The sequence below is a fragment of the Juglans regia genome, chromosome 10 (genome assembly GCF_001411555.2).
Source record: "Juglans regia cultivar Chandler chromosome 10, Walnut 2.0, whole genome shotgun sequence".
Taxonomy (NCBI): Eukaryota; Viridiplantae; Streptophyta; class Magnoliopsida; order Fagales; family Juglandaceae; genus Juglans; species Juglans regia.
This window is the reverse complement of record NC_049910.1, coordinates 11757636-11773214: the sequence shown is the minus strand read 5'-3', so window position 1 is coordinate 11773214 and position 15579 is coordinate 11757636.

The following is a 15579-nucleotide window of genomic DNA, read 5'->3' as shown; positions in this document are numbered from 1 at the left end:
TACGATCCCACATCGACTAAGTATGAGATTGGTTGATGATTTATAAGTCCTAGACACCTTTTCCTTGTAAGCTAATTTTCAAATGTGAGTTTTATCTAGTGGGTTCATAACAAATGGTATCAGAACCACCCCACGTCTAAGGCCATATTGCGACAATTGCAATTGTGCGGCACATGGGGTGATGTTGGCATGACTGCGTTTGCCCTGAGTTAGGAAAAGACTTAGCGCACAGGCAGCTCGTGTGAGCGCCGGGACTGCTGTGGACGTCGGCTGCAAAGCGTGTCAGTTGTTACGATCTCACATCGACTAAGTATGAGATTGGTTGATGGTTTATAAGCCCTTAGGCACCCTTCCCTTGTAAGCTTGTTTTGAATGGTAAGTTCTACCTAGTAGGTTCATAACATATGAATAACAATTGTATGTAAATATATTAGTGAAACCATATTTATGATTATTACACAAGGAGGAAATATTATGAACATTCTTATAACTATAAACTACTACCCCAAGAATGAAGATTTTTTGATTGCTCGCATACTTATGTTTGCAATGACCAGCACTCGATGGATGAGTCTGAAATCCAGTGTGATCATGACCTATGGACTGATGGATTGGAGGAGATGTTGGTAGACATCCTCTACCAAGAGACCATGAAGAAAAATTGGTTGGGTCGAAGATCACCAACCGAGATAATCTGAGACTTGTAGAAAATTTGTCTCGAGTTGGGAGAAAGGCAATTGATGCATCACAAATTAGGGAAAAAATCACTCGCCTGAGGCAGAGGCTACTACTGTTCATAGATTTAATGGGCCAAGCAGGAATGGGTTGGAACCCACAGACAAAAACAATAATTGCCATGGATGAACATTGGGCTAACGCAATAAAGGTAAAAAAATGCTTTCTATAGTATAATTTGTAATATATATTTGAGTTATATGTTGTGATTGATTTCTTCTCATTCTCCAGTATGAATGACAAGTCTAATAAAAGTTTTTTCATTGGGTTAGGTGCATAGCCAACGGAAGAAATTCAAGACTCATGGTTGTCGAGACTACGATCTCCTATGCACCATTTTCGGCCAGTCTGTGGCCATGCGGGTGTGGCATTTTGCGTCCACGCAGCAACCCCCTACAAGTGAGGAGGAGGACTAACTTGAGGAGGAGGTGAGGGCACGGGGTCCCATACTAGGAACTGTCACGAACGCGCCAATAGACATAGATGGACCAGGCATAAATGGGCCAGCTAGGAGACGAGACAACCTCGTCGTCGAAGAAGGGAGCTGGTTCGGGGTAGCATATCCCCAGAATTTAGCAAAAGTTTGGAAGTTATGGCCGCCAGCACCGCCATGAGAACTGAGGTCGATAAGAAGTTCTTAGAGGAATGCAGTAGAAAGCGCAGCAAAGGCAATGGGACTGAGTTTGGTTCGGATGCGTCATATAGCAAGTTAGGAGCCTGTATGAAGTTTTTGGATGAGATTACCCTAGTGCTCCCTGCAAATCAATATAACAAAACAGTAGCTCAGTTTACGAATGATAAAATGATTGATATGTTCTTAATGATGCCCCCGAACCGCAAAGTTGATTGGATCTGGGAGTTGGAGTGACGTAGCATTTCTGTTATCTAACTGATCTTACGTTCATTATTGCAGATATTGTTTTCATTGACAATGTTCTTTATGAGTTGTTTACGATGTTAGTATTTCTTGCGCTTGTTGTGTGTTTAATTTTATGACTACCTATCAGATGAACATGTTATTGACAGTTTATGAATTTGGTGATTTTTATTAATTTGCATTATTTGGCAAGTGTTTTATTGTTATTCTTATAAAAAAAATTACTAGTTATTAGAATTGATAAATGAGACGATTATTTAGTGACATATTGGAGACATGTCATATACGAAATGTTTTCTATACTTTTTGACATGTTGCGAAAAAATTCGTAGACAAGCTTATTACGTGCAAACTGTTATTGATCAAAATGTTAATGACGATAATGATTTTTCACACCACAAAATGGATGTTGGAAGTGTGTCAAATGATGAGCCGCAGGTAGAGGCACACAACACTGCCAAAGCTGGATCGAGTGGTAACCAACCTCCAGGGTGGGATGATTACAAAACTTGGAAGAGGCGTGATATATCTAGTAGTAACCAGCCTCCAACGTGGGATGAATACCTACTTTGGAGGATGCGTGATGTATCGATGTGGGATAACATGACCATGCTTACAATAGCAGCTGCAGAGGAAAGCGCACTGCCAGTGTTTGAGCGAATGCCAGAACATAATATCGGCTTATGCAGACGAGACTATATAGTTGCAATTCTCAATGGACATCCAAATAACTGTTGGAACTTGTTTCAGATAGAAATATATGCATTTGAAGCGTTATGCAATACATTGCGGGCGAATGAATATATGGAATCGACAAGAGATGTTTATGTGGAGGAAGCTTTGACAATGTTTGCATACACAGTCGGACATGCCCACGTTCAACGAATCACATGGGACCGGTGTCAACACTCTAGTGAAACGGTTAATCGGCATGTCTATGCAGTGATGCTTGCCCTATGTAATCTTTCTCCTGATGTGATTGCACCTACACATACTGCTGGGGTGGCACCTTATATTAAAGGCAATTCAAGACATTATCCACGGTTCGAGGTAAAGTAAAAATTTTTTACCCTGGTTTATAGAAAATGAAATGTGGTTGAAAATTAGGGATGTGTGGTCGGTCTTATTTTATTAAAATTTGGAAAACTCACAATTTTACAATATATGATTGCAAAAATGTTATGGTGCAATTGACACGACTTATATTGACGCATGTGTGCCCGCGGAGGCAACTAACGCGTATCTATCTCGGCATCAACAAGTTAGTCAAACTGTGCTGGCAGCCTGTGCTTTCGACATGAAATTCACGTTCATATACCCTGGTTTGGAAGGCACTGCCCATGATGCTCTCCTATTTATGGATGCATTGAGTCGTCCAGGAATCAATTTCTCATTGCCTCCTGAGGGTAAGAATTGTTTTTCATTAATTTATTTCGTACGGGATTTGGTCCTGATGTAATGTTTGAATCCCACATTATTTTTTTGTTATTTCATTTCCAGGTTATTATTACTTGATTGATTCTGCCTTTTTGTGCACACTTGGATTTATGCCCCCATACCCGAGGGTGCGGTATCATAGGTCTGACCGCCATAGCAATAACTTATTCTCTGTATATCAAGATTATTTTAATTATCGACATTCTTCCCTCCGGAATGTGATTGAGCATATTCAATGTGCTAAAAAAAGGTTTTCAAATCTTGAAATCAATGAACTCATATAGGGTGACACGACAACGATATATTGTCATTGCATGTTGTGTCATGCATAACACTATTCAATCTATTACACTGAATGATAAGATATGACATAAATTTACCAATCCGAATCTTTATGAAGGACAGACTGTTGAGGATAACTCGAAAAATCTATTGCATATGCCTGACATGTCATCTGCCTTAGCCAGTGTTGTGAATTTCGTACCGGCCGAAAGGCCAGTACAGGTACTATATCTGTTTCGTACCAGCCAAAATACAGGCCGATACCGGACGTACCGGTCTTAATTTGGGCCTGTATCGGCCGATATTTCGGCCAGTGTTTTGTTTTTCATTTTTTCAAACTACAAACTTATTTTTTAACCCTCAATTCAGACTAGACTATTTATAATTTATATATATATGTATTTATATATAATTTATTTATATATAGATTATTATTTTGGAATATAATTTATTTATATATCGACTATCCCGAAATATTATCCCGAAACGCTATCTCGAAACGGTACCGGTATCGAAATATTTTGTTCAAGTGCCTTGACCGGTACGACGTCCGGTACGGTATTCAAAATATTGGCCTCAGCACAAGCCATGGCTGGAACCAAGGACTCTATCGCAATAAATATGTGGGCACATAGGGAGGCCCATTGATATTTGCTTACATTTTATTGTATTGTATATATATATTTTTTTTGTACGTGTGGAACAAGTTTTGGAATTTCTTATGTTTTGTATGTTTTGGATTTTCGCTTGTATCAATTAATTCTAATTTTTATTACAATTTCGAAAGGGTTTAATACTCATAAGTTTCGAAGTGAAACAAAAATTCCGAAATAGTGCACTGGAAACATATCATAATATATAGCTGCTGTTTTTATTTTTTACAAATTTTTATTTAAATAATTTTCTCTAATACAAAACAAATTATGAAATGCATAATAATTTTGAATACGTTATTGCCCCTGTCGTCCATTCAAATAATTTTGATTTAATACGTTATATATAAAATTTGTATTTCAATGCATTATGAATTTTTAATTTTCAATACGTTATTCAAAATTTGTATTTCAATACGTTATCGGAAAGCATTTTATTTGTAATAATTTCTTACCGGAAATCATGAATTTATAATTTGTAATAATATACAAATTTTTAATTTCAATATGTTACCGGAAATGTTTGCATTTTTTAAATCAAATTTCGATGTTTGAATTTGTCTTGGGGATTATTTATTATGTCATTATATTTATCACTATAATATATAAATAAAATCATTATTTCATCATCATTACCAATAAAATCAATCATTGATGAGACCCACACTTTTTTAAATTACATGTTCAAAAGTCAACAACTTAACATACTTCATACATCCAAACAACTCTAAATACTCTCAATGGGACCCACAAACTCACTCAAATCTCTACTCATAACTATTCGCAAACATTCTCAACACTTCTCAGGTATTCTCACTACCAAAACGTAACCATATGACGAATCAACTCTTCAACCTTATTTTCTAGATTCTTTCCCTTCCTTTTTGATTTTCTTTCTCTTTCATTTTTCTATATTTTACTCAAGTTAAAACAATATGGTCTTATATGGCCAGAAATACCACAATGAAGACAAGTAGGAACAAACTTACCTTCAACCTTACTTATATTCAACTTCTTAGGTTGATCTTTCATGAAAAGTTTTTAGAGTGATTTGACTTTGACGCTGCTCTATTTGAAGCATCCACATCTTGACTTCCTTTAACAAAGACAACACCTTTAGAGGTAGTGGTAACAGATGATGAGGCTATAGATTCTTTGCCTTGGGATGTTGTGTACCCCAAACTAGTACAATCACATGTGAACTTTTGAATGCTTAATCTCTCATCCAATTTCTGAGTTGCAGATTTTTGCTTGTACTCTTGACAATTTTTTAGTTCCTTTTCAAGTGCAACCTTTTGAGTATTCAACCTTGATATATCAACTTTAGAAATTTTTAGTGCCTTCGACATATTTTTCTTTTCATTCTCCACAACAGTAAGTTTGTTGTACAGCTTCTTGTTTAGTTTGTTCAGGTTGACCACTTCTTCACAAAAGTCATTATAAGCATCCTGTATACTCAGCTCATGGTCAATATCAACAAAAGTTATAACCGAGTCACTGTCATCATATTCACTACCAGATTTTGTTAGCATAAATTTAGGAAAATCACCAATAACAGGGGAAAAAGTAACAAAAGAATTTTCATCATCAGGTGATGAACTAGAAGCTTCAGATTCTAAACTGTCACTAAGTGTGACATTCAGTGTTTTTTCTTTATTTTTCTTAAAGTTTGGGCATTCAATTCTTATGTGACCATATCCTGAACATTCATGACAATTTATTTTATTTTATTTTTTCAGATTTCTCTTTCTTCCATTTTTCAGAATCATTCATTTTTGTAGGAAATTCCTTACCTCGTTTTTTCTTTCCATTACATTTCTTGTTAAACAATAACTTTTTGAATTTCCTTACAATGAGAATTATATCCTCATCGTTCAGATTTTCTTCATCAGAAAAATCTTCTCGATCTTCTTTTACAATTTTTAAAGCAATAGATTTACCTTTTCTTGTTTGAGGAAGTGATAACTCATATGTTTGCAAAGAACTAACTAGTTCTTCAACCTTCATCGCATCCAAATCCTTGTTTTCCTCAATAACAATCGCTTTTGGGCAAGAATTTTCAAGCAATGATCTTAAAATCTTACTCACAACTCTTGAGTCTTCCACCTTATCGCTGAGATTAAACCTAGAATTTACAATGTCGTTAAGTTTAGCATAAAAATCATTAAAACTTTCATCTTCCAGCATTTTAATCTCTTCAAATTTTGAGGTTAGCAATTGTAATTTTGAATTTTTTACAATTCTTGTCCCTTCATGTGTGACCGCCAAGATATCTCATGTTTCTTTAGCCACGTCACACATGCAGATTCTTTTAAATTCTTCAGGAGATACAGTCATGAAGATAGCATTAAGTCTTTTGTTATTCCAGTTATAGTTGTTAATCTCATCTCTTGTCCAAACATCAATAGTTGTTTCGAGTTTAGTCCATCATCGCTCAACTGCATACCACGCATGCTCATCCAACGACTTGAGGAAAGCCCTCATACGAACTTTCCAATATGCATAGTTTTTTCCATAAAAATGTAGCAGGGCTGTCAATGATGACAACATTATCTATAGGGGCACGGATTACACTCAAATCAGTGAACAACGCTTTGATGCCAATTGAAATTACTAAAATATCCTTGTATTGTAATCCAACATTCTACCAATTCACTCAACAAATTGATTAATCATCAACCATGTAATTATTTAATAATAAAGCAATAACATAAAGTAAATAAATCGCATGACACGAATCTTGGCCAATTGACTCTCTTACTTGACACGACAAACGACATGTTTGCCTCTATCGCAGTAGCAGTCAGAACTTCTGACGATCTTTAAATATTAATTTTTCTCTAGGAACTCCAGTTTCTAAATCATGATCAGTCAATCTTCAACATGGAACACACTCGATGAAGGAGAAAAATAACTAGAAAATTCTCAACACTCAAGTACACAAAATATACTCTCCAATATCTCCAAGCCGAAAATCCTCCAGTCCCCTATCCAATCGAATCCAAACCATAAATGACATGAGAGGAGTTTTGATTGTATTAAGACTCTACTAACGAAACAAATCTGAAATGAGTTTGAATTGCAGTAGGACTCTACTGACAGAGCGAATATTAAGCTTCTGGAAGTTAGTATCAACAGGCAAGCTATTCCGAAAGCTCTCCACATGAAAATCCAAGTTCTACTCGGAATGGCTTTGTGCCAAACCCATTTAGCCCAACCTACATTTTCACCATGGCCATGAATGGAAGACCAAAAAGGCCTTGGTGGTAAAGACACTTGATCTCGAAGCAAGCCAAATCGGCTTGTCCCTCCCTTTCCTCAACCATATATGGTTCCTTGAGCAAGTTTGAATTCCACCTATTGCCCTCCCAGACCTCCTTCACTTTCGGCTGTTGATGTTGCACATGATGAGTCACTTTCTCTGCAAAAATGCCTATATGAGTCCAGTTATCAAACCAAAAGGAAACAATATTGCCCTTTGGAATTAGCCTCTCAAGACCTCTGGAATTAATGGACTTCCAAAAACTAGAGTCATGCCGAGTGGGAGATAGAAGAAATTATCAGTGAGACTTGTTTAATTATTTCTCACGGAAAAGTTCCGACCATGTACAATCTTCATGTATAAACTTTCAGGCAAATTTTATGAATACTGCTGTATCCATCTTGCTCAAGTCCCGAATACCAAAACAAAACACCTCTTCAGTCTATCTTATAGGCTCTAATGGTTAATTTTTGTCTTTCTAACTTTATCAAAAAATTATGTGCAAGTTCTTTCAGCTTTTGGATATTGCAATAGACAGGTTAATTAAGGATTATCCTTCGTTTGGAGTGATCCAAATCCTTGTCTCTTTGCTTGACCCGAAATCCTATCTCTATCATTGCATTTAAATATTGAATTGAGTTGAATTATAATTTTATGAATAGTATTGAGTTAAAATGATAAAATGAATTTTAAGGGCCCCATCTAAAATGAGTATAAATGTATTTAGATGTTAAAATGAGTTAAAATGTATTTATAAATAGTTGAAAAAAGTTGTGAGTCCTACGTGTTAAAATGTGTTAAGTTAAAAAAAATTATAGATCTTATGTATAAAAAAATTTTGAGTTGAGTGATATTTAGGACAAGTTTGGAGGTGAGATGAGACACAAAATTCTCATTTCATCATTACATCTTTTTTAAATTCTCATACAAAATATAATAAACAATTTAATTTTTTTAAATCTCAATTCAATTTTTTCAAATCTTAAAACAATAATAATACTAAAATATAATATTTTAAACACTAAAATAAAATATAAAATTCTTATCTCACCCTTCAAACCTGCTCTAGTGATTCAAAAATCCAAATAAAGCTTAAAATAGTCTGCCTTAAATATTACGGTTGTGTTTGGATGTTGAAATGAGTTGAGTTGAGTTGAGTTGAAATGATAAAATATTGTTAGAATATTATTTTTTAATATTATTATTATTTTAAATTTTAAAAAAGTTGAATTGTTTATTATATTTTGTATTAAAATTTGAAAAAGTTGTAATGATGAGTTGAGATGAGTTTGATAACCAAACTCACCACATATCATCTAAAAACACTTCTAGTTTATCAATATCCGAATTTAAGCCAATAAATAAACTAAAAATTAAAAAAGAATATTCTGATTCAAATTTAAAATTATTTGTTTGAAGTAAACATTTTTTTACAATTAGAAATGAACGCAAGGTTCTTCCTATCAGCATGCCAAGGTAAATAAATACTTGCCAGTACGTACAAAACCAGGTGTTGCTGGGGACGCACGCTCTTATATATATCTTACCGTACCCTACGCCTTGGGTTGCGGGTAACGAAGGAAAGAAAAAGAAAAAGAAAAAAGAAAAAAGAAAAAAAGAAAAAGAACACCCACCGACCACTCAAAAAGGTTGTTCTTTCTTTTCTTCAACGTTTTAAATTCTAAATTAAACCGAAAAATTAAAAAATAAATACGACAGGTGTGAGCCATCCATTGGGCTGTAGCCGGCCAAGGGCATCATCCGGCTGTCGGTTGGCATAATGTGTATGGCCCCCCTCCAGCAACAAAATACCGAGTCCGGTCAGAGAAGGCCGTTTGTCTGTCCTTTTGGTTTTTTGATTTTTTTTTCTTTATTAGAAAGATTAACGATTAAGCAAATTAATTTTTAACGATTAAGCAAATTAATTTTTTTTATATATTTTTTAAATATTTTTAAAAAATATATCAATATACTAATAGTAACTTATTTAATTATTAAATAAATAATAATAATAATAATAATAAATATATAAACGGTCAGACTAAATCATGAAATACAATATTATTTTCTTTTTCATAATATTAATACTTGGATATTTATATAAAATAATAATATTTTTTTAAATTATTTATACAAATATCTCCTATGATTATTTGAGGATCGTTGCTATTGGTCCCAGCCGGTCGGTTGCTTTTACCGGATGACCTGCTGATCCCGGTAAGACTATTGGGTCTCCATCAGAGTGATTTCTTGTGGCTGACAAGTGCTGAAGTGTCATAACGCGGGTCATCTAGATGTGGGCAGTAGAATTTTTGTATCGATGAGTGCAAAGTTTTTTTCTAAATATTTTTTAAGTACTTTTAAATATTTTAAGAAAAATTATAAACTTATTTAAAAATAATTCTGTAATAATTAAGTAAAAAAAGATACTAAGTAGCTCCTCATATTTATCTTAAAAAGTAATATTATATACAGTTTTAAATTATATAAGTTTTTAGATTATATTTTAAAAAAATAAGATTTATTATTAAAAAATTTAATTTTTTCATATAAGTTTTATATTTATTTAATTTTTCAAAAAGATTACTGATTGTTACATATTTTATGACTGTAAATATTATTTTTAAAAGAATAAATAATATAATAATAAAAAGATATTATCATTTTATTTTATTAAAAATAATTTTAATTTAAGATAACTACCCTTCATTTTAAATAAAGTTAAAAATAATTATCTATGTATCAATCTCTATGTTTATAATTCATTAGCCAATATCCTTTCGATCTCATTTTTCAGAGTAGTTTAAGTACCTGTTGTTACCAATTTTATAGTAAGTGATTGTACGGAAAAATTTGTACTTCGACTACAGGCTTTGTTTGGTTACAGAATAAAATTAAAAATTTGTAAATAATAGTTAAATAGTTTTTGAGTAGTAGTGAAATAATTTGAATTAAGATATTTTATGAACTTGGGATGGAAAATAGAAAAAAATTGAATAAAAATATTATAAAATTAAAATATCGTTCGAATATAATCTTTAAATATTATTTTTATTTTAAAATTTAAAAAAATTAAATTATTTTTTATATTTTATTGAAAGTTTAAAAAAGTTAAAATGATCATATTAAAAAGTTAAAAATTAAAAATTAAAATTTTTTTTTATATTTTAATAATATTAAAATATTAAAATAAAACGAATTGAGATCATTGTAAAATCAAACAAGTCCAAATGGAACGGGAGTGGTATAATAAATGTTATCCTAACTTTTTGTTCAAACTCAAGGGCTTTAAATACGAGAGAAATATACAAGTGAAGTGAGCCTACCTTATTTATTGTTTATTTAATGCAACCTAAAAACTTTTCACCAATGATAGTAAATATTGTAAGGCTACAGTTGGACGTTGAAATAATCTCAAATTATCTATAAATAGTAATAAAAAAATAATAAATAATTTATAAATATTAATAAATTAATCTGAAACTACCATGCAAGTAGAACTTTTATTCAATTAGAAAACTATAAAAATTTATAAATAATTAATATGTAAATAGTTGATGTTTATCTATAATAATAATATATTATATACCTATATAAATTACTAATATATACATTTATGTAGTATGATAGTATATATCAACATTTTATATATATTTATTATATACTAATATATAAAATTATTAAATATTATCAATTAATTATTGTACAAATTATAAAATATAACAATGAGTTATAATCTATATATAGACACAAGATGCTATGCTATGTTTAGGCAAATATGTGTCATTTACTAATCGAATGGATATCTATTTTTTTAAACAAATTTTTTTCTTTTACTAGCTAAGTTTGATTTCAATTTAACTGAATAAATATCGAGTCGACTATTGAATTGACTGATTCATTTACATATCAGGTGTGCTGGTGGATGAATTCCATTTAAAATAAGTTTTAAGTAGGCACGTAGATATGATAAAAAAAAAAAAAAAATCCACCCTATTGCTGCCACATTAATGACAACATTAGCGGCCAAGATTTATTCATTTATTTTTTTGGCGGTTTTGTTTTATTTCTACTGAGGGCTCTGATTTGGTTTTTTATGGTTATTATCTATTTTTGTTTAGATTTTTGTGAATCTATGTTTTTTTTTGGTTTTTTTTTTTTTGATTTTTTTTTTAAACTCGCAGTAAGGACATGCAATCCCAATTAGAATTCCGGATCCAGACCAGGGCTGCCTACCCTTCACAAAGGACAAGAAGGAAATATCGTTTCTTTTATATTAAGCCATATCATGACTCACAATTCCCTTTCTTTCATATTAGGCAAGAGAGAGGGGGTTGTTAGAGATATAAAGGGATCTCACATACGTATGTGGTATCACGTCTCCTCTCTCTCTCTCCTCTTCCTTCCACTTTCATTATTTCTTTCTCCTCCCTTCCCTCCTCGTTGGCATTGTCTGCCTCTCAAAGTGGTTCCCGACCACCACAGACAACGAACTGCGACCGTTGACCACCCAAGCCATACACCAATGTGCATGACAAGCTCACGACACTGCCATGAGTTTCGTATCCCCTCCAGCGATTGCTACTTGGACCTCCAGAAACTTTTGTCGACTTAAGGGTGGATTCCGACCACCCCGACCAGCTAACGACGGCTGTCGACCACGCACATAGTGCGCAAAATGTGCACCAATGTGCACGTGGTGCAGTGAGCTCAATGCCGGGGATGGTACTTGGACCGTCAACATCTTTTACTCACCCTAAGGTGGTCCCTAACCACCACAACTGGCATGGAGAGAGTGCACAAGGAGAGAGCAGGGGTGGCGTGCACAGGGAGAGGAGGAAAAAAAAAAAATTAGAGACTTGACATATTAATATATGAGATATCTTTTTGTGAGATTTTTTTGTGTCTATAATATTTTAAAAAAAAATATTATAATTACAAAATAATTACAGAAAAATAATCTTATAAATTAATATAATTTGATATCAAATTTATTTTTATTATAAAATAAACCTAACGGAACATGTAAATAAAGTCAATTTATAAAAGGAAAAATATTTGCATTAGCCCCACACCAGCACACACTCAACCTATTGAGTGTAAAAAAAAAAAAAAGTGATGTGAAGTGTATGCTGATGTGGGGCTGATGCATAGCATTTCCCTTTATAAAATTTCTATATAATGTCTTTATAACTTCATCAGTCTTCTTAGGCAAAATACTATAGAGGATGGGCCAAACCCTATGGTCATAGAGGCCACGAAGCTCTTTGCTTTATCGGGGAAGGTGTCCTTTCTTTTTCAAAGAGTCAAAGGTCAACATATTTATCCTTTTAAAGGGAGGTTCTAACATAATACATATAACTTGGTTTTCAGAATTCCACCTCAAAAAACTTACTACGAGTGGATAAAGTTAAGGATCATGCTACAGCCCCGCGGGGGCTCCGCTGGAACGTAGTATTATTTTATATGTGTTTTATTTAAATTATTTTTTATATAAATTTTTTAATATTTTAAAATATTTTAAAAAAATAAATTAAATTAAAAATATTATTAAAAAAATACTTTCTTAATCTAAAAAAATATATATATTAAAAAATATTTTCTTAATCATGAAGTAAAATAAAAAATTATTAAATATTTTAAAAAAATAAAATAAATTTAAAATATTATTAAAAAATACTTTCTTAAAAAAAAAGTATTAAAAAAATACTTTCTTAATCAAAAAGTAAAAAAAAAAATCTTTAAAAAATATTTTTTTAATCACGAAGTAAAATAAAAAATAATTTTTATTCTATTTCGTGATTAAGGAAATATTTTTAATAATATTATAATTTTTATTTTATTTTTTAAAAATATTTAAAATTATTAAAAATATCTATATAAAAAAAAAAACTAAAAAATATACATATAAAAAAAATACTAAAGCCTAACGGGACCTCTCAGCGGGAGCCCAACAGGGCATTAGCATTTTCCTAAAGTCAAATGAGACTTAACTTCAACCTAAACAACCAAAAACATACCATTTTAAGTGCATTATTTTGTTGTACTCTGAGTCTCTGATCTAAAAAAAAAAAAAAAAAAAAAGAGATAAATGCAATTTTAGAGTAAGTAAGTTTTGCCGTATTTGTTTTTTTTAAATAAATCTAAAATTTAAAGAAAAAAATATTAAAATTTAATAATAAATCTACCTAAAATTTAGATACTTAAAAATGTTTCTGTTACTATAAATTACTATAAAAAGATAATGATATATTTTCAATATTTTTAGAATAATGAAATAAATCGTCCCGTGGGTGGGAACTCTTTTTCCTTTTACCGAGTGTTCAGGACAAAGCTCGAACGGTGGCAGAGTGAGTGAGTCGATGAGTTGACTCGGTCTTCTGGAGATTGGAGAAGGGGACTGAGGAAGCAGGCAGGGTAGGGGGGTTTTGGTTCTGTCAGTGGGATGGTCTCGAGAATCGCCAGGTCCGTGTGGGACCCATTCCTGTTGACCCCGCCTAATTGTGGTGTCTCCCTGAATGACAGTTTTGTCCTTCTGACTTTTTGATTTTCGAAAAGTGGGTTGAGATATTTATTTCTAAAATGCTCAGGATAATTCAAAAATATATATATATATATATATTTCTTTTTAAATTTTACTTTTATAGCCTTTTTATTTGTTTTTAGGTTAGAAAACGGATAATGATATCTTACACTCTTTTATTATTCTTTTTCGGTGTACAACTCATATTGGAGTGTAGGGCTGCAACCTGATGCCATCCAACCGGGTCTGGACTTGATCCGATCCGACCTGATATTATTTGCTCGCCAAACCGATCTTACCCGTATTGTACAGGTCGGGTCGGGTCGGGTTTTCGAATGAACGTTGGTGACCCCACAAGCTGAAAGTTCATGAAACATTCTGTGGATAATATAATCCAAAATGAATAAACAGTCCAAACATGTCTACTGTTATTGACATAAACCAGATGAACAAAAATAAATAAACCAGAAGATCCTTTAAAGATCCTTTAAATCTGGACTAAATACAGGAAAAATATCTTTTAAAGATCTAACATTATTTTAAACACAACAATATTTTTCAGGATTAGCCTCCAAATCATCCAAAATCATTTTCTCAGTAATATGTATCTGTCCTACACAGCAAAAGAGTTCATACTCAGCAATATATTTTTTCTTTACTTAACGTCGGAATTAATTTTTTCCTTCGTTTTCTCATGAGCCAAACAATTAAAACCACAACAAAAACACATTTCATTTTCTTTACTCAACGTCAACATTCATTTTTTCCTTCGTTTCCTCATGCGCCAAACAACTAAAATCACAACAGATTCTATTCAAATACGGAGAAAAAATCCACAAAATGCAAAAAATTGAAGACTAATTGAACCAAAAATACCAATAGAACTCCAATCTTTTATGTTCAACTTGAGTGACTTGAAAAAAAAAGAGAGAGAACCGAAACAAAGAGAGAGCAAAGGGACAGAGAGATAACCTTGAAACGAGACAGTGGAATGGAGGCCTGGAAGTTCGAAGTCGGAGAACAGTGATGGCGACGGCAACAGAAACGACAACATAGAACTGCGACGGTGACTAGGGTTTTCGCAGTGGGGAGAAGACTTTTCGCCTTTCACCGTTCGCCGATGGGTTTCAAAAGAGAAGACTTTCGGTTTCGACAGGTTGATAGTTTAAAACCCGTTATTAAACTTTGACTCGATGAACCCATTTTTATTCGGGTGGACCAAGTCGGTTTTGATGGACGGATTGGGCCCAAGGCCTTTTCTGCACAACCCTAGTGGATTGAGCATAAGCGATTGCCGAGATCTTGAATGAGCTAGCAAAAATAGGAGAGGAGGCCTTGGAGAGGGAGGGGGAACATGAAGGCTCGAAGGAGGTTTACAAAGTGGATAAGAGGATGGGGGAAAACGAAGGAAGGGAGAGAAGAAAAGTCTTAGGAGAATGAAGGAGAGAAGGAGATAGGGAAATCGAAGGGAAGGAGATATGGTATCACTGGTCTTTCAAAAACTTGGGTTACTCTTTCCCTCACACACAAACTTTACACAATCAATATATGCATTGGATTTAAAACGGCTAATTGATATATTGGGCACGGCCTTTCCATGAATTAGGTACTTAAATAATCAACATGATTGATACACTAATGCTTTGAGGAAAATTACTATCTATGGATATTTCTAAAGTGAGAAGATAATATATTGAAGTGATGTCTGGAATATTTATTAAAAATAAGAGTAGCTACTTATGTGAAAAACAAAAGACATTGAATAATTACTGTATGAGCTATATGATCTCTTCATTTCTCTCGCTTTTTA